General features: G+C 49.9%; 1 protein-coding gene across 9 annotated transcripts in view; it reads right to left on the bottom strand.

The window, feature by feature from the left end:
- Window positions 1-6,557, bottom strand: part of ZBTB46 (zinc finger and BTB domain containing 46) — a 60,348-nt gene extending 53,791 nt beyond the window's left edge. For 2 of the 9 annotated variants that reach the window (XM_054845176.1, XM_054845175.1), the window contains exon 1: window positions 6,105-6,449. The gene's annotated coding sequence lies outside the window, so the exon portion shown is untranslated. The other 7 variants (XM_054845177.1, XM_054845174.1, XM_054845173.1 and 4 more) reach the window with 7 other exon arrangements.
- Between the last annotated feature and the right edge of the window lie 8,430 nt (window positions 6,558-14,987).

Consider the following 14,987-nt stretch of genomic DNA (forward strand, 5'->3'; position numbering starts at 1 on the left):
TTTTGAAAAAAGAAAACCCACAAAGATACAGAAAAAGGTGCAAATGCCTAACAGAAAGTAAAAGTTTTATCTTCCGTGCCTGTAAAAGCTATGCAGCCTGAAATACAATATTCCAACAATTTGCTAATACAACAGGATGCACCTTTCTTTACAGGGCACTAGGTGTTCAAAATGCTTACTTGCAGTAATATTTCTTTGTATTTCCTTTGCATTTCACTTACTCATTTCCCTGTAACTTCCAACTCTGTCCATATGCCTCACTTTCCATCCTCTCCCTCCATCATGGTACAGAAACAGTTGCTCGTATCACTCCCCTATTTTTGTTCTCTGTTCTCTCTCTCATCTGGTCGCACCAAGAGAAGAACAGATCCAACACTACCCATGCCACAGACCTTGCAGAACACAGTAAGAACATGGAAGAGCTAGCCAGCACTTAAAGAGTAAGTATCTTACAGGGTACCAGGCTTGAGAAGTCTGGTGATACCAAAAAAAAAAAAAAAGTAAAAATGTAGCTGTATCTGCTACACTAGCAGTGAAGATTAAAAAACACCCTGAAAAAAAATCCAAGTGCCTATGGCTAGTATGACACTTACCTGTCCAAGTGCCATTAACTCCTATAAGATCTTAAGCTTTCACTTAGAAGCAAAAAGAGTCACAAAAGTAATCTAAGCAAAAAGACTTTGCCATTGCGCATCTATTAGACCAAAAACCCCCATAAAAAGCACCTTAAAAGAAAAAAAAGAGGATTAAAGAACTGCAAACACGTCACACTGGGAATTGCCCTGAAGAATGGTTCCCCCAAAACTTTCTCATTGGTTTTTGGCTTTTGAAGTAGGGGATCTTTGCTAAAGTTCCCAAACTCAGTACGTAAAGAGGGAGGGAGCCAAAGAAGGAGGAAGAATCATAAGGTAATTTTTAAAGAGAAGTATAGCAGTGGGAGGAACTGAGGGAAAGAGCACCTAAAAGACAGAAAAGACACATAAGGAGTCAGGAATAATCCAAGAGTAAAAAATCAACCGGTGCAAATTTAAAGATAACATATGAGGTGCTCTGTGAGCAATTTAATTTCATTTGTGTGATTCATGGCACAAGCACTTAGTGCCTTGGGTAATTATCCCTTTTTACTTTTTAGTATAAATCTCATAATCCAGATTTGATCAACTATTATAAAAAAAAAAAAAGAAGTGGAGCAAAGCCAAGAAGGATACAGTGGTAATAAGAAGGAAGTCAATAAGCTAGTTTTATATTTAGCCACCACCTCATTCTCCAATACTATAGTGGCAGGACTTTTAGGAGTCCTGCATCCTGACTACTTCGTTTATCAGTACTTAAATTAGTTGGTGTCAGGTTTGGGTATTTTAAGCACATAATGGCTAATACAGACCATCAATTCTTCTCTTTCAGAGCATGATTTGAGCACTAGTCAGAAAGGTATTTCCTCCAATGGTGTATTAGTGCAAAAGGTGCAAATTTTGTTTAACCCTTTCCTCAGGGACTGAGCTAACCACCTGAAATATCAACTCTTTTTCTGCGGAGTTCGTTATCACAAGGTGAGAAACACCAGGAAGCAAACCCGCTTGTATGGGATAAGTACCTTGTTCAACACATGAGGAAGAAATAATTAGGAAAGATAATTAAGTATTTAAGTATACACAGGTATAAACATATTCTTTAATATGCAAAACCCTACTCACTTTTCTAAGTAGGGTTCTTAAGCAGCTAAGTTCCTGGCACACACACAGACATTCTTGTTACTAAGTTTATTTTAATCCATACACAAGCTAGTAGCTGTGTTTGTAGAATATTTCTGACACCTTGGTGCCTCCCTCCATTGCAGGAGACCCCAACTCAGTTTTACTATAAAGCAAATGCTAGGCAACTTCCAACATTTGCAGAATGTTTTTCTTCCCGAGTACCGACGCAAGCCAAGTAAGTAGTAACAGGGCAGGAGGGATCACCACTGTACCGGCTGGAATAAAAGCGAGCCATATCCCCAACAAGCAAGGCAAAAAGGTGAGTTTCAGCTCTAACTTGGCATCTACCTGTTACATTTCAGCAAAGCTGCTGCTCCTCTCCGCAGCTGCGCTGCTGGTTCCAATGCATTCGTGCATCCTTACCTACGCGCAACAGAACACCGCAAACTGGAACACATTTCCATCTAATTAGAATTACTGTCAAGGATCTCACCCTGCCTGCAAAGCACTCAGAAGCTATTCAAAACCAACATTTCAACAGCAGTCAAAACATAAACTGATGTTTCTTAAATATATGGGTATGAAAGAAAGCTCAAGCAACTGTTCAGAAAATAACTGCACCACAGCTAACTTGGTAAAAGACAGAAAACCCCACCCACGAGCCTCCAAACTCTACCATATCTTGTAGGAAATTCAGTGAGGACTTCACACGAGTTTGTGTTTATGAAGAATAAGCATTTTTAGCACAATTATGATTTTTCGGCAGTATATTAGAAAATGTTTTGGAAGAGCTGAGTAAACCCCGAGACTCCTGTTTCACAGAAGGGGAAAAGCAGTTACGACACCAGCACATTCGATCAACAGCTATGGGATGGGAAATGAATCCCAAGCAGCTATCTCTCCAAACTGGACATCGTTGTGCTTCCAAATACACCAAGGCAGCATGAAACAGAAAACTATCAAACTGTTTAGGGAAGTGGAGATTCTTTCCTCTTGCATCTCAAGTGGAAGAAATCCCACAACAAGTGGTTCATGTTTTTTTTTCTCACCCTGCCTAAAGGACTAAAGATTAGAGGGAATCGAGAAAACCAACTACTGAAAGTCGCATTTAAGGGGGCTGTAACACAGATGTATCACCTAGTGAAACCAAAAGTCCTCAAGAAGGACTTGTGGTTTCACTAGGCGACAAAAGTGAGGTTTTTAACACCAGAGTCCTGACAGCATCATTGTACTTGACCAAAATATCATAAAAATGCTCACGGAGATCCTTAGGCAAGGAATAAGATCGCAGTACTTCACGCAGACCAAATACCTCCCTCTATCTCACAGCCGTGGTAGGTCATTGTACTCTCGCCTAATGTGACCCCTGCTATCTACAGACAACCCCAACAGCATGCTGCCTTTCACTATTAACACATTTTAAGCTTCAAATATCGCACACATAAAACACAGGTAAGCTACACACTTAAAAATATTTGAGCCAGTCCTAAGTCAGAAACAAATTATAAACACGGTATTAATCCTTTTGTGCAGTGTCAGAATTTTCTAGGGTAACACTCGCAGCCAGTAATGGACACGAACCGCTGGCTCCTGGGAATTATAACGGACATGTGGGATAACCATTACAACTGCAGGTAGCTCTTCAAAGACTTAAACTAAGCCCTCTCTTTGCCCTTTTGTTTGCCCATTAAACTAAGCACACAGGAGCAAGGAAAACCCCCCACGAAAGCTTTTTACCAATTTAGGGGGAGTCTAGAGAGGGTTACAGAGTGCTCTGGAGCAGCCAGTAAAACCGGCAAGAACATTAAGGGAAAAATGTCCTGGGAAAGGTTGAGCTGTTTATGAAATAATTCTGCTCTGAAAGCAAGCAACAGCAGTTTGGATTGGGTGTTAGCCTGCTGCTGCGCTGCTGGGAGGACAGGAAACTTTGCTTAGAAACTTCAAAAACATGTATCTATAAAAAAAAAATCCACACAAGTGGATAGCAAAGACAGGAAGATTAATTTAAGAATATGCTCAACCTCACAGCAACACATTACCAGAGCAAAAGCAGGCACATTAACAGCAAATAACAGATCTTTCAAACACGAGGCATTTTTCCTTTTGACGGAGGACTGCTGGGGGGGGGGGCTGCTAAACTGGTTTTCCTCTAAGTGCTTCCAGTTGTTAAAAAAAAAAAAAAAGAAAAAATCCTCTTGCGAAGAACATATCCACTGTTGTACAACTGTCCCAGAAAACAAAGACCACGGGGAGAAAGTGGCCCATTTTCTTCAGTCTCCGAGAACCCCATGTACAGGTCATGTTTTCAAAGGCTCAATCCTACACATCCTAGAATGAAGTAGCATTTAAAATATAAGAATAAACACCCAATCTTAGGACTAGTAGAATACCCCATTTTTTGGTACCACACTAAAACTGACTGAATAACACTGAAGCTAACATACAGTCTATGAAAACAACTGCAAGAGAAGTTTAGCTGTGAGTGAGTTTCCCCCTCCTGGACAGGCTGCATCAAAAACAAAAGACTAGTTTTCTATTTCAGTTACAGTTATCCCACTAGCGTACCAAACCACACAGTATTTTTCAGGAACCTATATTTGGGAGCTCCCCTAAATACTATTTTCTAGCCCTCCCTCCAGCACATGGGGCCCGCTCCTCTCCCCATTTCTTGACAGGTCCCAAAAAACACCTTAAAGCGATAATTCCTCACCACATGTTGAAAATATTGTGACTAATAATACACTCCACCCATTTTTTCCATCACTAAGGATTTCAAAATATAAAACTTGACAAAGAGTGAGAGAAGCTAGATAGAATTTAGAAGGGGAAAGTCACATTTTATTTCCAATTAAAAGATGCTATAAAACCATAAGATGTCCAAACGAGGTATTGATAAAAGTAAAGAGCTATCCAGTCACAGCAAGCTTCTTCCTGAAAATTACATTTTTCTCACTCTTCTCTGATAATGTAGCTTTTCCTTTTAACCCCCACAGAAAAAAAAGGAAAAATACTCCCCTTCCTTTTTGAGAAAAACCATTTAATGCATTAGAAGCAGAGCTGCTCTATGTATACAGAGAATCCACACTTGTAATAAATACTTGATCAAGTTCAAGAACTGAGACCTAGATCTATACTACAGTGACTAAATGCTAAAAATGATACAAGTGATGCAATTAGAATGCATGCAAGAACTTTGGTACAGGTGTCTACAATACCACTGTTTGCAAAACACATCTCCTAATTAGCATGGCTTTAAACAATGCTGGTAATAATCTGGTCCTGTAAAGCTTGCCAAATGAATCATTGAGATTGCAAAATAAAAAGCATGAGGAATTCATTAAAGAGCTGTTAAACTCTCCTTTGTTTATCTTTGCCCTGTCAGGTGTAAAAACAAATAAATATCGGTTTATATCTCCAGATTTCACTCAAACGCTCAGCTTCACAATAACGCGCCGGTGAAGAACCTCCTCAGGAGGTACCAACATTTTTTTTTTCTCCTCCGTTTCAAAAGAGAAATCCTCCCACTATTACAGTCCTGAAAATCTGCTCCATTCTCTATTTGTCATCTGGGATTGAGTTATCAGACACTACTTGTATTACTTTGGGAACTGACATGTCTATTTACAGAGACACAAAGGCAATCCAGCAGCACAACCCCTTCTTTTACCAGCACCTTTCACAGCACCTCTCCTTCTCCCCTCGGCCAAATTTTACAAACACTTTCTTCTGGGGAGGGGGAAAGGACACCTCACTAGTTTCCCAGCATGAGAGAAAACATTTCCAGCCACTTTTGCACTTGTTACAGCCTTATGAAAAATCACCTATATCCCACCCAAAGGAACAGCATGATTTTTTCAAGGTTTTTTCTTTTGGCTGAGATTTTTTTTTTTTTAAAGAGGGTCACTTCCCCCATTTCAGCCTGCAATTAAAATGGAGGCAAGGCCAGGCGATCTATGTCTGGCTTTAGGGGGAGACAATAACCCAAAACAGGCCTGGCTTTAAAAAAAAAAAAAAAAAAAAAAAAAAGGAGAGGGAGAAAGAGAGAGACAGGCAGAAAGAGAGAAATACAACATGCTTCACCAGTATTATTACCTCATCCCTTTTTCCAAGCAGTTTTGAACCACACTCCTGACAAACTCTTGGTCCAACTTGCACGGATGCTGGTTTTTAGGGGGCGGAAAGGGTTTTAATGCTGGAGCCGGGATTGAGGCTGGCTATTCGCAAGTGGAGCTGCTGTTAAAATGCCCCCTTGTCTCTTCTCCTCTCCCTTGAGCTGGGTGTTGACGCAGCAGAAATTACCAGCTGGAAAATTCCCCTTTTGGAGGTTACGGGGGGGGGGTTGGGGGGGGGCGGGCGGAGGAGCGAGGGGAGGGGAGGGCCGGGGGAGGGGGGTTAAACCCTGCCACTTACCAAGTTAAGCCATCCACCCACACCAAATAAGACATCGCGTCCCAAAGAAGGCACCGTGCCCCCTCCGCGGGCAGGGAGCGATCGGCCCCCGCTCCCCCCGCGGCGGGCTCTGCCCGAGGCGGAGGAGGGTGCCGGGGTGGGGAGGGGGGGAGTGTGATAATAACGATGATAATAAATGAGGCGGCGGTGCGGGAGCAGCGGGGGGGCTCCCCGCCGCCCCCGGAGCGCTGCCCGCCTCGCCTCGCCTCAGGGCGGCCGCAGGGATGGGGGCGGCCCGCCGCTGCCGCCTCAGGGGGCGGGCGGCCATGGCGACCCCCCGCTCGCCTCAGGGGGCGGGGGGCGGCGCGCTTACCTGGGCCCCATGGAGGAGAGCGGGGTCTCGGAGCGGCCGGAGCTCTGGCTCCGTCGGTCACTCCGTGCCTCTCCTCCCGGGTGGGGAGGGGAAGGGGAAGGGGGGAGGAGGGCGGAGGAGGGGGGGGAGAAGCCGGCGGAGGGGGGAGGCGGGGGGGTAGGGGGGGGCGCCCGGGCGCGCTCCCGCCGCTCCCTCGGGCGCGCGGGGCGCGAGCCCGCGGCGGGCGGGGGGGCGGTGCCGCGCGGCGCGTGCCGGCGCCTTCCCCGCCTCCTCTCCCCCACCGGCGGCCGATGATTGGACGGCGGCGGGCACGGGCCTCCGTAAGCACCGCCCCTTTTCCCCGCCCCTTCCCCCCCGCCCCCCCCCCTTGCGCCGGGGGAGCGGGGGCGCCGCCGGCGGCTCTGCCACTGCCGGACACCGGAAGTGAGGGAGGGCGGGGGCGCGCGCCCGGGCTCTCCCGCGCGGGGCACGACGGGACGTCGCGGTGACAGCGCTGAAGCGGAGGGTGGGCGGCTGCCACCCTACCCCCCCCCACCCCCGCTCCGGACCGGCCGCCGCCCCGGTCCCGTCTCGGGCGTCTCCTGCTTCCCCTTGCCGTGGCGGCAGGTGTGCCTGGCCCGAGGAGGGGGCGAGCGGCTGCGGCCTGCTGTCTCCCCTCGTCGGGGCGCATCCCCTCAGGTCCACCGCGGCCTCCCCGGGAGCCACGCCCGGGCCAGGGTGAGGAGCAGCCGGGATGAAGGACAGGGGTTTCCTCATAGCCAGAGCCCGTGCTCCCGGCGGGGCTGGGCCGCTGCCCGGGCCGTGCTGCAGCCTCCTCGGCACCTTGCAGGGGAAAACAAAAATCACTTTTCCGCTCTCTTAAGAAGTAAGCTGTATTTTGCACAAACCCCTGGGGAAAAAAAAAAAAAGAAAGATTTGCAGCCCTGCAGACTTCAGAGCCCCCTGACTTGACTGGGCAGCGGAGCGCTGGCCCGGCTTAATGGCTGGAGGTCTGGAGAATGAGGTTCTGCCAGCGCGAAAGGGAGATCACAGTTACTCGTTGGCCGTCAGATCCGGGGATGAAAAACCTCTTGTTGCAACAAAGGGCAGGATTTTGCCCTTTTGACTGTCGCGCTGAAGGATCTGACAGAAACTGCCCTATATTTCAAAGGACAGAGCTTAACAGGACAGGATAGGTCTGGACCATGGAGGAAGTCAATGCTGATCGTACGATTGCTGTGGCGAGCAAGGGAATCGTTGAAATCGGTGCAGTTGTTGGACTGTGAAAGCAGGAGCTGGTCCAGCAGATAAAATGTTTGCAAACTGTTTATCAACATTTGCATACTGTGATTGTGCCCAAAACTGGGGAAATACACATACGAGTAACTTGGGTTGGCCATTTGTTCGCAGGCTTAACTGACTTAGGTGTGTCGTCACGGTAATTGCCCAGATAATTGCGTGCCTAAGGTTTAAAAATTTCCTCCGTGGTTTCCTTTCCCTCATCCTAAGTATTTTCTTCATCTCTGGCTTTCAAGTAGGCAGATGTACTGTTGAAACCTCAGAGTCGCCTTTTATGCCTGTTCTTTATTCAAATGCATTTCTACAAGGTGTTTTTAATCTCTAGGATGCCCCTTCACAAAAGTGTATTTTCTACTTTTTCATCTGCGATTTAAATAAACAGATGTTCCGTCATGTGTTTTCCTCCCCCCCATTTCCTCCTACATACCCTAAATACCTTTAATTTTGAAAAGACTATGAGTAAACCCGATTAATGAAAATGAAATGTCTTTTTAACTCCAGCATGTTTTTAATTACCTCTTTATTTCATATTGCGACAGAGTCCAAGCAGCACCTTCCTAGAAAGAGTTCCATTAAAATGCAAATGAAGACTTTGCAGAAGTTGCCTGTTAATGCAACGAAGGACACAATTTCTTAGACTTAAGCAACACAAAGTCATCGTCAGGCTGGGTTTCCCGCTGCCACCTGCTTTTTCTGCACGTGCAGTCCCGTGTGTTCGCCTCATCGTCCCTACGTTTTCCAATGTCTGTCACCTGTGGGTGAGGAACACCAGAACTAAACAGCCAAAATCCCTTTTCCACCCTAAATGCTCAAGCCGGTTTTCATGCGAAGCTATCCCCCCTGCGCCTGCAGGTGCTAAACCCTTCCGTGCTTTCAGCCTTTCTCTTTTTTAGGCTCCGTGCTGAAATGTGAAGCTTAGAGGCGCTGATTGAGAATGGAGCTATATCTTCATGCAAATACATCTCTTTTGCATAAAATCTATATTATACCTGGTTGCAGCTATACCCTCTCCTGCCTTTCCTCGCTCCTCTGTATTAGACACCGAGCTCCCCGTTACCCTAGAGCTCCTGGGGTTCTGCATGTACATTCCCTTCTCCTCCTCCTACCCAGGGTTTCTTCCTCAGGTCTTTGTTGGAAGAAAGTATTTATTTATGTAGTACTTATTTGTGTGTCAGGCTGGGCTGACTCCCCCGGAGCAGCAGCAGCTGCAGCCTGGGCACTGCCCTGGGGAACGCTCTCCAAGAAGGGGGAGGGTGGTGGCAGGCCGAGTTTCCCAAAGCTGTTCTGCACAAAGGATTTCAGGAGACTTGCAAAGGTTTCTTATTCTTTTGCCAATCACCTCCGTACTCCTTTAATTAGAAGCTTGTATTGTATTTTAGGGAAATAGCTGCAAATGGTCGGCCTGTCCTTAGAAGAGAGGTGGTTTCTCCTCATAAAGAAGGAAAGAACATGCGTGGAAAAAAAGAGGAGAATAGGGAAAAAAACGAGCTGGAGGAAAAATCACGGTAGTTTGTGTGATTGTTGGTGTGCAAAGCGCCATAAGCAGAATGCACAAAGGAGAGGCTAAGAGCGTAACGATGCATCTCTTCGGAGAAATGTCAGGGATTAAAGACCGCGTGTTTCCACCCCGAGTCGACGTCCTTTGCACGCCACCATATCACAGATGTCGTCAAGGCAGAGACCGCCAGAGGTGAGGACTTCAATCGCACAGCTGATAGTTTTTAGCCACTTGGGGAAACAGGTAAAAGTCATATTCCTGTAGCATAAAAGGGCTTGGAATCGCCCCGACACGTTCCCTTTGCTGTCTTCACGAAGAGCATGCAAACGCTCGAACACACCCCAAGCCACCGGCATGGCCAAGCTGAAGCCACGTGCCAACGCTCAGTGCCTAATCATCGTCGCTGGCACCGCAAATTAAGCACACGTGGGCTTGCGCACACGTTGTTGAATTCTGCCACCTGCTTGGCGTCCCTGCACCTCTGATCGCTCGCTAGACAATCTCAGAGACCTCAGCGGTGTAATAACCCAGCCCTCGCGTGCAGCATCCTCCTGCTGTCCCCTGTGCCGGGGTAAGGTGGGAGCAGACTGAGGAATGGAAAGCTGTGTTCATACCACACGCCATTTGCAAAATCATCCGTAATTCTGAAGCATTCTCATTCCAGATCCTCTCTTCAGCTTTGCTCTACCTTGTACTTATCTCAGTTGTAGGTGACTTTGCATTTGATAAATTAAAATGATTTCTTGTATGTCCTTGTCATGTGGTCAGTTTGGAATCACGTCAAGAAAACCCAAGTTGCCTAATTACTCGGGTTTTTTCCCCTACAAAAATTTTGTGCTCTGAAATAGAGGTGCAAAAAAAAAAATCCTGAGTGATCCCTGATCTGTAAGCTCTGCTCGCAGCGATCCCCACTTTGTTTCCACCTTCCGCACACTGTAGACATGCATCTCCATCACCAAAGCTTGTTCTTCCCTCACTACAGCAGGAAGAAAACCATTTTGCAGGGCTCTGCTCCTACCCCTCACGCCAGCTCTGGATCCCTGAAAATCCTGGGACCATCAGCTTTGTCAGTCACATGGAGAGCAGCTCGCTGATGCCGGAGGAAAGGGTTAAGGACCCACATTCCTGTCCCTATTGCTCCGATCAAAGGTCAGGCAGTTCTTTAGGTGAAGGGAGGGAGGGAGGTGGTGTGCAGCCCTGACCAGGTCATTTGAGGAGTAAACCACATCTGAGGCGAGCTAATGAAGCTGTATTTGTCTCTCTCACAGGCACATACTCCCGGTCTGTGCCGGGCGAGTTAGAATTCCTTCTCTAGTGGGAGTGAAGATGTCGATTGTATTTTTTCCATGATGTGTATTGAAGCATTTGCTAGGTTGTGGGAGTAAACACTTGGGGGAATTCTCCATGAGCTAGCAAGGGCAAGTCACAAGCCTACTAAATATGGTGAATGAAGATTACAAAAAACCCCTGGAGAATAAAACTCCCTCTTTCCACCCCATCTCCCCACCACCACCACCCCCCCGCATATTTTTTCTCATTATCGTTCACTGCCGTTTCACTGCTTGCTGGGTAAATCCATTGCCATTCGTGTGACTAAACACATTGCACTGCTTTAGTTTTTTATTTTCCGTAGCGAAGGGCAGCGCTGAGGTGGTCCTTCATGTCTTCCCTACTAACCGCGACACACCGCACCATCCTGCTAGAGAAAGCAGAGACACCAAATATTCAATGGGGGGGAACAGCAGGAAATGCTCTCAGGTCTGTAAATACTTGAGGGGGTGAGAAATGATGTTCATGTACAAAATATTTGACCAGCCGCATCCCACTGACCTCCTTTGGTGCTGCTCTTGAAAGGGATTGGCCACAGTCAGAAACAGTTGATCTTTAATGCTCCAAAAATACATTCCCTTTCAAAGCCTCTCAAGTGGAGCAGCATCCAGGCTGCCAAATTCGGTCCCCACTCCCGGCTCCTCGTGGCCTGGCTGAGTTCAGCTCCGGAGTGTTCATTTAGGCTCACCCAAGGCTGTAGATGATGGTGAGGAGGAAAGGCGACGGGGCTGCGGCATGGAGGGGGGCAGGGGTGTTTGTGTGGGGGGACAGCAGCAAGCTCTGTCCCCAGACCTGCTCCTGGCTGCTCCATCCCCACCGTCCCCAGCTTGCTGCCCCGGCTCTGTCTCGTCTCTTGCCTGCTCTCCTCCCTGGGGTGGCCCAGCAGCAGCCAAACTCTGGTTCTGCAGACCCCGTTGGGAGCCTAGCGCCAGCCTGGGACCCCTTCGGTTCCCACCCAGAAGCTGCTGATCCCTTCGGTGCCAGTCCAGGCTCAAGCAGATCACTTTGTGCTACACAGACATTGCCCTCCTCCTGCAATGAAGGTTCTCTGCTTTCCTTTTTGTGAGTTTGGGCTCTTCTCAGCATTGCTTTCTGCTGTATTTTACATTGTAGTGCTCTGGCACGTCATCCCTCTAACAGGTTTCCTCCTTCCCCAGGTACGGACCCGGAGCAGCTCACCGCTCTGCATTTTGGATGGTATTCTTTAACCAAATCTTCTCCTTTTGCAGCTCTTTGCTGACGTTCGCCTCCATACATCTGGGAAGAGCCACTGCCCGGTCCGTGCTTTCTCCTGAGACCAGCAGCACAACGTTGGCATGTTTAGAATAAATGTTGATCCTTCCTCCTCCAGTATCCCCGTCCTTCACGCCTGCAACCTTTCCCGGCCATTACCCCGGGGCTCACACCAGCCCCTTTAGAAACAGCCGAACCCGTTTCTCTTTTCAGCAGACACGAACAGGGACGTGCCCGTAACACCGGCATCCTTCAAAGTCTGATTCAGCTCTCAGTAAGATTGAGCCTTTTTGCTACAGCACCTCAAACTACTCAGCATTTAAGAGAGATTTAGCTGAAATATCTCCCTCTGTTTGCCACGATTTTGTTTTTTCCACAACCCAAAGAAATTGCAGGGCTGCACGCGAGTCCTTTGTTTCATGCAATCTGTATAAATAGTGCGTGTAACGGAGCGGCGCTTGAAAAAGGCAGAAGCAGCAGTGAAAATAATATATAACTACTGAAGTCTGGGAAGTGTGGTTTGGGGTTTAGGCAGGCAATTGGTAGTTCGCCTAACGATTCAGGCCACATTCAAGGTTTAGCTAGGTTAAATACGGTAAGTCGAGTTTTGCTCTCATTTCTGTGGAGCTCGGGCTGACACTCCAGCGGGCACAGCCCGGCCCTTTCTGGGTGAATTAACCCCACCTCCGTTCCCCCCTCGGCTCAGGAGGGATGGGGAGCTCGCCGGCATTTTGCTCCTGCTCTGGTGCTTCCTTTTGGTTTTACCTCCAGTGTCCTGAATTTGCCTAGAGAACCCAAATTTTGGAGTCCTACACACCTGGAGCTGAGCTGGGGTGGGTAGTGGTAGATCTCTGTGATTGCTTCCCATTCTAAAATGATAACAAGAAAAATTAGGAAGACCCTGGCAAAACATCCACAAAAAGCTTTTAAATCAATCAGAAGCATTTTGCACAATATTTGAATTTATATTAAATTGCTTGTCATGAGGAGCGATGAAGCTGTCAATAAATTAGTTTATATTAGAAGCTGTTCAAAGGCAGTTAACGGTATTTAGCACCACCAAGCCATTCTGTGAGCAGCCGTGCTGACGACGCCTGGTTCCTACGGACCTGGGACCTGCCAGGGTCACGCCGGCGGCCGCACGTCACAGCGGGCAGCATCTTCCTGCTGCCATGCCCGCATGCCAGCCCTCTCCTCCTACCCTTCCCAACGGGAAAGTGGCTAATTTAAGTACAAAAAACCTCTTGTTGGTGTAAATGGCACACGTGTAGGTGACGGGTGTCCGCCGTGGGCACCTCGTGGTGGTCTCCATGCCCTCCGCCCGGGTTTCTCCCTGCTCACTCTGGCTTTCCCCCTCTGCCCGGAGCTGCCTGGCTGGCTGACGCGACCTGTAGCCAAAATCCCGGTGCTGCCCAACCCCGAGGAGAGCTCGGCCGCTGTTCCCAGCCCTTGGCTCCCGCAGGATTTCCTATCTGGGCAGAGCCAGGGTGGGCAGGGAGGGGTCCCGCCGGGCGCCCCGCAGCCCCCAGCCCTCGCCCCGCTGCAGGAAGCGCTGCCGGGTGCGCGGGGTGGGGTGGGGAAAGGAGGGGAGAGGAGGAAAATGGGGAGTCACGGGGGGAGCCGCCAGATAAGGCCGGGGTGGAAACGCCGGGCGGATGCAGCTCCGGGCCAGGGCTGGGACCTGCGCCCCGGTCACTTCCCTCGTGCCGCCCGGCCGGAGCCGTTACAGGAGCCCAGGGATGGAATTACAGCCAGGGAGATCCAGCACCTGAGCAGGGGCCGGGCTGGCCCTGGCAGCACACGGCAAACAGGCGACGGAAAATCCCTCCCGGAGCCAGCCGCCCTCGGGAAGATGTTTCCTCTTCTCCTGGCTCTCTTGGACAGCCGGGCAGGCGGGGCAGGGCACGGGCAGAGCCCAGCATCACCCCACGAGCCGTGGCCAAGGGGATATCGGTGCGGAGGGGTGCGGGGTCCAGGGGAGGCAGGGCTCCATTCCCCCAGGGCACCAGCAGCGATGAATTTAGCCTCCCCTCAGCTCGCCTTCATCCCTCGTGTGTGCTCAGCCCCGTGCAGGAGCCCTCTCACCCAGCCATCGCGTCTGACCCCATTTCAGCCATCGGGTGGGAAAATAGTCACTGCCGGAGCCCTGGAGCCTGTCCTGGCCTGAGCTGTGCTGGTGGGGCCGGCACCTGCACCCTGGTTCGGGGACGCTCCCAGGCAGAGGCAGAACCACCGCTGTCCCTGAAGCCTGGGAGAGCCCCTGCTTTCCGGGCAGTGGCACAGGGGTGCAGGTGAAGAAGACGGACGCCTTCTTTATTTCCTTTCCCCCTGGATTTAGTAGTTTGAAACCTCTCCAAAAATTTCCCCGCTCTCTTCTCAGCTTTCCTAAACCCATCCCACTCACTTTTATTGCTCCTCCGTGAGCATTGCCACACCAGTGCCTGACCCTTCCCGAGCTTCAGTTCCTGCCCTCCACTGCTGGACCCAGCACCGGTTGAAGCAGCCCCGACGTGCCTCCCGTCTGCACGCCTCGGTCAGATCCTGCTGTCCTTGCTTTTCCTGGAGAAGGCAGCGCCGGAGCTGCCCAGCTGCCGGTGTAACCTCCCCGGCGCCTGCAGCCGCCGCCTTGCGTTGCGCTCCTTTGTCTCCAGCCTCTGAGGGATTTTTGGGGCGAGGGGAGCGGAGCTGCCCCAGCAGATCAGATGCGGGCTCCTGGCCCCGCAGGGTCATGCAGACCCCCAGGTAGGGTGGGAACACCCTGGCCCGGAGCCCCCGGGCATCCTGCAGGCACGGGCAGGGCTGAGACCTGCAGGGAGCTGGGGAGGTTCTGCCTCTGCCAGACCGGGACTCTCGGGGGGTGCAAGCAAACCCCAAACCCACTCTGTTTTCCCTGCGCAGGCTTGAGTTAGCGAGCAACAGACGCTGTGTGTTTTTGGTTTAATCTGCAGGGAAATCTTCACACCTTCCTTTGCTCTTTTCCTCGCCAGCCCCTCCGCCTGCCAGCACGTCACCTTGGCGGGGGCAGCTGCCCATCTGGTGGCAGTTGCGTGGTTTTTTAAACATTTTCCTCCCTCCCTTCTTCCCTCCCTCTTCCTCCTCTACCCATGCAGCCCCCTCTGTTCCTCCTCTGCTCACCCTAATGGGCACCTTTGCTTTCTCCGTGCATTAATAGCTGGTGCAGCACGGATGCAGC

This window comes from Grus americana, chromosome 17 (genome assembly GCF_028858705.1).
Source record: "Grus americana isolate bGruAme1 chromosome 17, bGruAme1.mat, whole genome shotgun sequence".
NCBI lineage: Eukaryota > Metazoa > Chordata > Aves > Gruiformes > Gruidae > Grus > Grus americana.